Here is a 9,058-nt window from a genome sequence, read left to right as displayed (position 1 = left end):
ATAGAGGAATAGGATAGGATAGAGGATAGGATAGACGATAGGATAGGATAGATCATAGGATAGGATAGATCATAGGATAGGATAGAGGATAGGATAGGATAGAGGATAGTATAGGATAGAGGATAGGATAGGATAGAGGATAGGATACGATAGAGGAAAGGATAGGATAGAGGATAGGATAGGATAGAGGATAGGATAGGATAGGATAGGATAGGATAGGATAGAGGATAGGATAGGATAGGATAGAGGATAGGATAGGATAGAGGATAGGATAGGATAGAGGATAGGATAGAATAGAGGATAGGATAGGATAGAGGATAGGATAGGATAGAGGAATAGGATAGGATAGAGGATAGCATAGACGATAGGATAGGATAGATCATAGGATAGGTTAGAGGATAAGATAGAATAGAGGATAGGATAGGATAGAGGATAGGATAGTATAGAGGACAGGATAGGATACAGGATTGGATAGGATACAGGAAAGGATAGGATTGAGGATAGGATAGGATGGAGGATAGGATAGGATAGAGGATAGGATAGGATAGAGGATAGGATAGACGATAGGATAGGATAGAGGATAGGATAGGATAGATGATAGGATAGGATAGAGGATAGGATAGGACAGAGGATAGGATAGGATAGAGGATAGGATAGGATAGAGGAATAGGATAGGATAGAGGATAGGATAGACGATAGGATAGGATAGATCATAGGATAGGATAGAGGATAAGATAGAATAGAGGATAGGATAGGATAGAGGATAGGATGGGATAGAGGATAGGATGGGATAGAGGATAGGATAGGATAGAGGATAGGATAGGACAGAGGATAGGGTAGGGGATTTGATAGGATAGAGGATAGGATAGGATGGAAGATAGGATAGGATAGAGGATAGGATGGGATAGAGGATAGGATAGGATAGAGGATAGGATAGGATAGAGGATAGCATAGGATAGGGGATAGGATAGGATAGAGGATAGGATAGGACAGAGGATAGGACAGGGGATTTGATAGGATAGAGGATAGGATAGGATAGAGGATTGGATAGGATAGAGGATAGATGATAGGATAGGATAGAGGAAAGGATAGAGGATAGGAAAGGATAGAGGATAGGATAGGACAGAGGATAGGATAGGGGATTTGATAGGATAGGATAGAAGATAGGATAGACGATAGGATAGGATAGAGCATAGGATAGGATAGAGAATAGGATAGGATAGAGGATAGGATAGGATAGAACGTAGGATAGAATAGAGGACAGGATAGGATACAGGATTGGATAGGATACAGGAAAGGATAGGATTGAGGATAGGATAGTATGGAGGATAGGATAGGATAGAGGATAGGATAGGATAGAGGATAGGATAGACGACAGGATAGGATAGGATAGAGGATAGGATAGGATAGAGGATAGAGGATAGGATAGGATACAGGATAGGATAGGATAGAGGATAGGATAGGGGATTTGATAGGATAGAGGATAGGATAGGATAGAGGATAGGATAGGATAGAGGATAGGATAGGATAGGATAGGATAGAGGATAGGATAGGATAGAGGATAGGATAGGATAGAGGATAGGATACGATAGATGATAGGATAGGATAGAGGATAGGATAGGATAGAGGATAGGATAGGATAGGATAGGATAGGATAGAGGATAGGATAGGATAGGATAGAGGATAGGATAGAATAGAGGATAGGATATTATAGAGGATAGGATAGGATAGGATAGAGGAATAGGATAGGATAGAGGATAGGATAGACGATAGGATAGGATAGATCATAGGATAGGATAGAGGATAGGATAGGATAGAGGATAGTATAGGATAGAGGATAGGATAGGATAGAGGATAGGATACGATAGAGGATAGGATAGGATAGAGGATAGGATAGGTTAGAGGATAGGATAGGATAGGATAGGATAGGATAGGATAGAGGATAGGATAGGATAGAGGATGGTATAGGATAGAGGATAGAGAATAGGATAGGATAGAGGATAGGATAGGATAGAGGATAGGATAGGATAGAGGATAGGATAGGATAGAGGATAGGATAGGATAGAGGATAGTATAGGATAGAGGATAGGATAGGACAGAGGATAGGGTAGGGGATTTGATAGGATAGAGGATAGGATAGGATAGAAGATAGGATAGGATAGAGGATAGGATAGGATAGAGGATAGGATAGGATAGAGGATAGGATAGGATAGAGGATAGCATAGGATAGGGGATAGGATAGGATAGAGGATAGGATAGGACAGAGGATAGGACAGGGGATTTGATAGGATAGAGGATAGGATAGGATAGAGGATTGGATAGGATAGAGGATAGATGATAGGATAGGATAGAGGATAGGATAGAGGATAGGAAAGGATAGAGGATAGGATAGGACAGAGGATAGGATAGGGGATTTGATAGGATAGGATAGAAGATAGGATAGACGATAGGATAGGATAGAGCATAGGATAGGATAGAGAATAGGATAGGATAGAGGATAGGATAGGATAGAACGTAGGATAGAATAGAGGACAGGATACGATACAGGATTGGATAGGATACAGGAATGGATAGGATTGAGGATAGGATAGTATGGAGGATAGGATAGGATAGAGGATAGGATAGGATAGAGGATAGGATAGACGACAGGATAGGATAGGATAGAGGATAGGATAGGATAGAGGATAGAGGATAGGATAGGATACAGGATAGGATAGGATAGAGGATAGGATAGGGGATTTGATAGGATAGAGGATAGGATAGGATAGAGGATAGGATAGGATAGAGGATAGGATAGGATAGAGGATAGGATAGGATAGAGGATAGGATAGGATAGAGGATAGGATAGGATAGGATAGGATAGAGGATAGGATAGGATAGAGGATAGGATAGGATAGAGGATAGGATACGATAGAGGATAGGATAGGATAGAGGATAGGATAGGATAGAGGATATGATAGGATAGGATAGGATAGGATAGAGGATAGGATAGGATAGGATAGAGGATAGGATAGGATAGAGGATAGGATAGGATAGAGGATAGGATAGAATAGAGGATAGGATAGGATAGAGGATAGGATAGGATAGAGGAATAGGATAGGATAGAGGATAGGATAGACGATTGGATAGGATAGATCATAGGATAGGATAGAGGATAGGATAGGATAGGGGATAGTATAGGATAGAGGATAGGATAGGATAGAGGATAGGATACGATAGAGGATAGGATAGGATAGAGGATAGGATAGGATAGAGGATAGGATAGGATAGGATAGGATAGGATAGGATAGAGGATAGGATAGGATAGGATAGAGGATAGGATAGGATAGAGGATAGGATAGGATAGAGGATAGGATAGAATAGAGGATAGGATAGGATAGAGGATAGGATAGGATAGAGGAATAGGATAGGATAGAGGATAGCATAGACGATAGGATAGGATAGATCATAGGATAGGTTAGAGGATAAGATAGAATAGAGGATAGGATAGGATAGAGGATAGGATAGTATAGAGGACAGGATAGGATACAGGATTGGATAGGATACAGGAAGGAATAGGATTGAGGATAGGATAGGATGGAGGATAGGATAGGATAGAGGATAGGATTGGATAGTGGATAGGATAGACGATAGGATAGGATAGAGGATAGGATAGGATAGATGATAGGATAGGATAGAGGATAGGATAGGACAGAGGATAGGATAGGGGATTTGATAGGATAGAGGATAGGATAGGATAGAGGATTGGATAGGATAGAGGATAGATGATAGGATAGGATAGAGGATAGGATTGGCGATTTGATAGGATAGAGGATAGGATAGGATACAAGATAGGATAGAGGATAGGATAGGGGATAGGATAGGATAGAGGATAGGATAGTATAGAGGACAGGATAGGATACAGGATTGGATAGGATACAGGAAAGGATAGGATTCAGGATAGGATAGTATGGAGGATCGGATAGGATAGAGGATAGGATAGGATAGAGGATAGGATAGACGACAGGATAGGATAGAGGATAGGATAGGATAGAGGATAGGATAGGATAGAGGATAGTGGATAGGATAGGATACAGGATAGGATAGGATAGAGGATAGGATAGGGGATTTGATAGGATAGAGGATAGGATAGGATAGAGGATAGGATAGGATAGAGGATAGGATAGGATAGAGGATAGGATAGGATAGAGGATAGGATAGGATAGAGGATAGGATAGGATAGAGGAATAGGATAGGATAGAGGATAGGATAGACGATAGGATAGGATAGATCATAGGATAGGATAGAGGATAGGATAGGATAGAGGATAGTATAGGATAGAGGATAGGATAGGATAGAGGATAGGATACGATAGAGGATAGGATAGGATAGAGGATAGGATAGGATAGAGGATAGGATAGGATAGAGGATAGGATAGGATAGAGGATAGGATAGGATAGAGGATAGGATAGACGGCAGGATATGATAGAGGATAGGATAGGATAGAGGATAGGATAGGATAGAGGATAGAGGATAGGATAGGATACAGGATAGGATAGGATAGAGGATAGGATAGGGGATTTGATAGGATAGAGGATAGGATAGGATAGAGGATAGGATAGGATAGAGGATAGGATAGGATAGAGGATAGGATAGGATAGAGGATAGGATAGGATAGAGGATAGGATAGGATAGAGGATAGGATAGGACAGAGGATAGGGTAGGGGATTTGATAGGATAGAGGATAGGATAGGATAGAAGATAGGATAGGATAGAGGAAAGGATAGGATAGAGGATAGGATAGGATAGAGGATAGGATAGAGGATAGGAAAGGATAGAGGATAGGATAGGACAGAGGATAGGATAGGGGATTTGATAGGATAGGATAGAAGATAGGATAGACGATAGGATAGGATAGAGCATAGGATAGGATAGAGAATAGGATAGGATAGAGGATAGGATAGGATAGAACGTAGGATAGAATAGAGGACAGGATAGGATACAGGATTCGATAGGATACAGGAAAGGATAGGATAGATGATAGGATAGGATAGAGGAAAGGATAGAGGATAGGAAAGGATAGAGGATAGGATAGGACAGAGGATAGGATAGGGGATTTGATAGGATAGGATAGAAGATAGGATAGACGATAGGATAGGATAGAGCATAGGATAGGATAGAGAATAGGATAGGATAGAGGATAGGATAGGATAGAACGTAGGATAGAATAGAGGACAGGATAGGATACAGGATTGGATAGGATACAGGAAAGGATAGGATTGAGGATAGGATAGTATGGAGGATAGGATAGGATAGAGGATAGGATAGGATAGAGGATAGGATAGACGACAGGATAGGATAGGATAGAGGATAGGATAGGATAGAGGATAGAGGATAGGATAGGATACAGGATAGGATAGGATAGAGGATAGGATAGGGGATTTGATAGGATAGAGGATAGGATAGGATAGAGGATAGGATAGGATAGAGGATAGGATAGGATAGGATAGGATAGAGGATAGGATAGGATAGAGGATAGGATAGGATAGAGGATAGGATACGATAGATGATAGGATAGGATAGAGGATAGGATAGGATAGAGGATAGGATAGGATAGGATAGGATAGGATAGAGGATAGGATAGGATAGGATAGAGGATAGGATAGAATAGAGGATAGGATATTATAGAGGATAGGATAGGATAGGATAGAGGAATAGGATAGGATAGAGGATAGGATAGACGATAGGATAGGATAGATCATAGGATAGGATAGAGGATAGGATAGGATAGAGGATAGTATAGGATAGAGGATAGGATAGGATAGAGGATAGGATACGATAGAGGATAGGATAGGATAGAGGATAGGATAGGTTAGAGGATAGGATAGGATAGGATAGGATAGGATAGGATAGAGGATAGGATAGGATAGAGGATGGTATAGGATAGAGGATAGAGAATAGGATAGGATAGAGGATAGGATAGGATAGAGGATAGGATAGGATAGAGGATAGGATAGGATAGAGGATAGGATAGGATAGAGGATAGTATAGGATAGAGGATAGGATAGGACAGAGGATAGGGTAGGGGATTTGATAGGATAGAGGATAGGATAGGATAGAAGATAGGATAGGATAGAGGATAGGATAGGATAGAGGATAGGATAGGATAGAGGATAGGATAGGATAGAGGATAGCATAGGATAGGGGATAGGATAGGATAGAGGATAGGATAGGACAGAGGATAGGACAGGGGATTTGATAGGATAGAGGATAGGATAGGATAGAGGATTGGATAGGATAGAGGATAGATGATAGGATAGGATAGAGGATAGGATAGAGGATAGGAAAGGATAGAGGATAGGATAGGACAGAGGATAGGATAGGGGATTTGATAGGATAGGATAGAAGATAGGATAGACGATAGGATAGGATAGAGCATAGGATAGGATAGAGAATAGGATAGGATAGAGGATAGGATAGGATAGAACGTAGGATAGAATAGAGGACAGGATACGATACAGGATTGGATAGGATACAGGAATGGATAGGATTGAGGATAGGATAGTATGGAGGATAGGATAGGATAGAGGATAGGATAGGATAGAGGATAGGATAGACGACAGGATAGGATAGGATAGAGGATAGGATAGGATAGAGGATAGAGGATAGGATAGGATACAGGATAGGATAGGATAGAGGATAGGATAGGGGATTTGATAGGATAGAGGATAGGATAGGATAGAGGATAGGATAGGATAGAGGATAGGATAGGATAGAGGATAGGATAGGATAGAGGATAGGATAGGATAGGATAGGATAGAGGATAGGATAGGATAGAGGATAGGATAGGATAGAGGATAGGATACGATAGAGGATAGGATAGGATAGAGGATAGGATAGGATAGAGGATATGATAGGATAGGATAGGATAGGATAGAGGATAGGATAGGATAGGATAGAGGATAGGATAGGATAGAGGATAGGATAGGATAGAGGATAGGATAGAATAGAGGATAGGATAGGATAGAGGATAGGATAGGATAGAGGAATAGGATAGGATAGAGGATAGGATAGACGATTGGATAGGATAGATCATAGGATAGGATAGAGGATAGGATAGGATAGGGGATAGTATAGGATAGAGGATAGGATAGGATAGAGGATAGGATACGATAGAGGATAGGATAGGATAGAGGATAGGATAGGATAGAGGATAGGATAGGATAGGATAGGATAGGATAGGATAGAGGATAGGATAGGATAGGATAGAGGATAGGATAGGATAGAGGATAGGATAGGATAGAGGATAGGATAGAATAGAGGATAGGATAGGATAGAGGATAGGATAGGATAGAGGAATAGGATAGGATAGAGGATAGCATAGACGATAGGATAGGATAGATCATAGGATAGGTTAGAGGATAAGATAGAATAGAGGATAGGATAGGATAGAGGATAGGATAGTATAGAGGACAGGATAGGATACAGGATTGGATAGGATACAGGAAGGAATAGGATTGAGGATAGGATAGGATGGAGGATAGGATAGGATAGAGGATAGGATTGGATAGTGGATAGGATAGACGATAGGATAGGATAGAGGATAGGATAGGATAGATGATAGGATAGGATAGAGGATAGGATAGGACAGAGGATAGGATAGGGGATTTGATAGGATAGAGGATAGGATAGGATAGAGGATTGGATAGGATAGAGGATAGATGATAGGATAGGATAGAGGATAGGATTGGCGATTTGATAGGATAGAGGATAGGATAGGATACAAGATAGGATAGAGGATAGGATAGGGGATAGGATAGGATAGAGGATAGGATAGTATAGAGGACAGGATAGGATACAGGATTGGATAGGATACAGGAAAGGATAGGATTCAGGATAGGATAGTATGGAGGATCGGATAGGATAGAGGATAGGATAGGATAGAGGATAGGATAGACGACAGGATAGGATAGAGGATAGGATAGGATAGAGGATAGGATAGGATAGAGGATAGTGGATAGGATAGGATACAGGATAGGATAGGATAGAGGATAGGATAGGGGATTTGATAGGGTAGAGGATAGGATAGGATAGAGGATAGGATAGGATAGAGGATAGGATAGGATAGAGGATAGGATAGGATAGAGGATAGGATAGGATAGAGGATAGGATAGGATAGAGGAATAGGATAGGATAGAGGATAGGATAGACGATAGGATAGGATAGATCATAGGATAGGATAGAGGATAGGATAGGATAGAGGATAGTATAGGATAGAGGATAGGATAGGATAGAGGATAGGATACGATAGAGGATAGGATAGGATAGAGGATAGGATAGGATAGAGGATAGGATAGGATAGAGGATAGGATAGGATAGAGGATAGGATAGGATAGAGGATAGGATAGACGGCAGGATAGGATAGAGGATAGGATAGGATAGAGGATAGGATAGGATAGAGGATAGAGGATAGGATAGGATACAGGATAGGATAGGATAGAGGATAGGATAGGGGATTTGATAGGATAGAGGATAGGATAGGATAGAGGATAGGATAGGATAGAGGATAGGATAGGATAGAGGATAGGATAGGATAGAGGATAGGATAGGATAGAGGATAGGATAGGATAGAGGATAGGATAGGACAGAGGATAGGGTAGGGGATTTGATAGGATAGAGGATAGGATAGGATAGAAGATAGGATAGGATAGAGGAAAGGATAGGATAGAGGATAGGATAGGATAGAGGATAGGATAGAGGATAGGAAAGGATAGAGGATAGGATAGGACAGAGGATAGGATAGGGGATTTGATAGGATAGGATAGAAGATAGGATAGACGATAGGATAGGATAGAGCATAGGATAGGATAGAGAATAGGATAGGATAGAGGATAGGATAGGATAGAACGTAGGATAGAATAGAGGACAGGATAGGATACAGGATTCGATAGGATACAGGAAAGGATAGGATTGAGGATAGGATAGGATAGAGGATAGGATAGACGATAGGATAGTATAGAGGATAGGATAGGATAGAGGATAGGATAGACGATAGGATAGTATAGAGGATAGGATAGGA

The sequence above is a fragment of the Halictus rubicundus genome, unplaced genomic scaffold (assembly GCF_050948215.1).
Source record: "Halictus rubicundus isolate RS-2024b unplaced genomic scaffold, iyHalRubi1_principal scaffold0023, whole genome shotgun sequence".
In the NCBI taxonomy this organism is placed as follows: Eukaryota; Metazoa; Arthropoda; class Insecta; order Hymenoptera; family Halictidae; genus Halictus; species Halictus rubicundus.
This window is presented reverse-complemented; position numbering follows the sequence as displayed.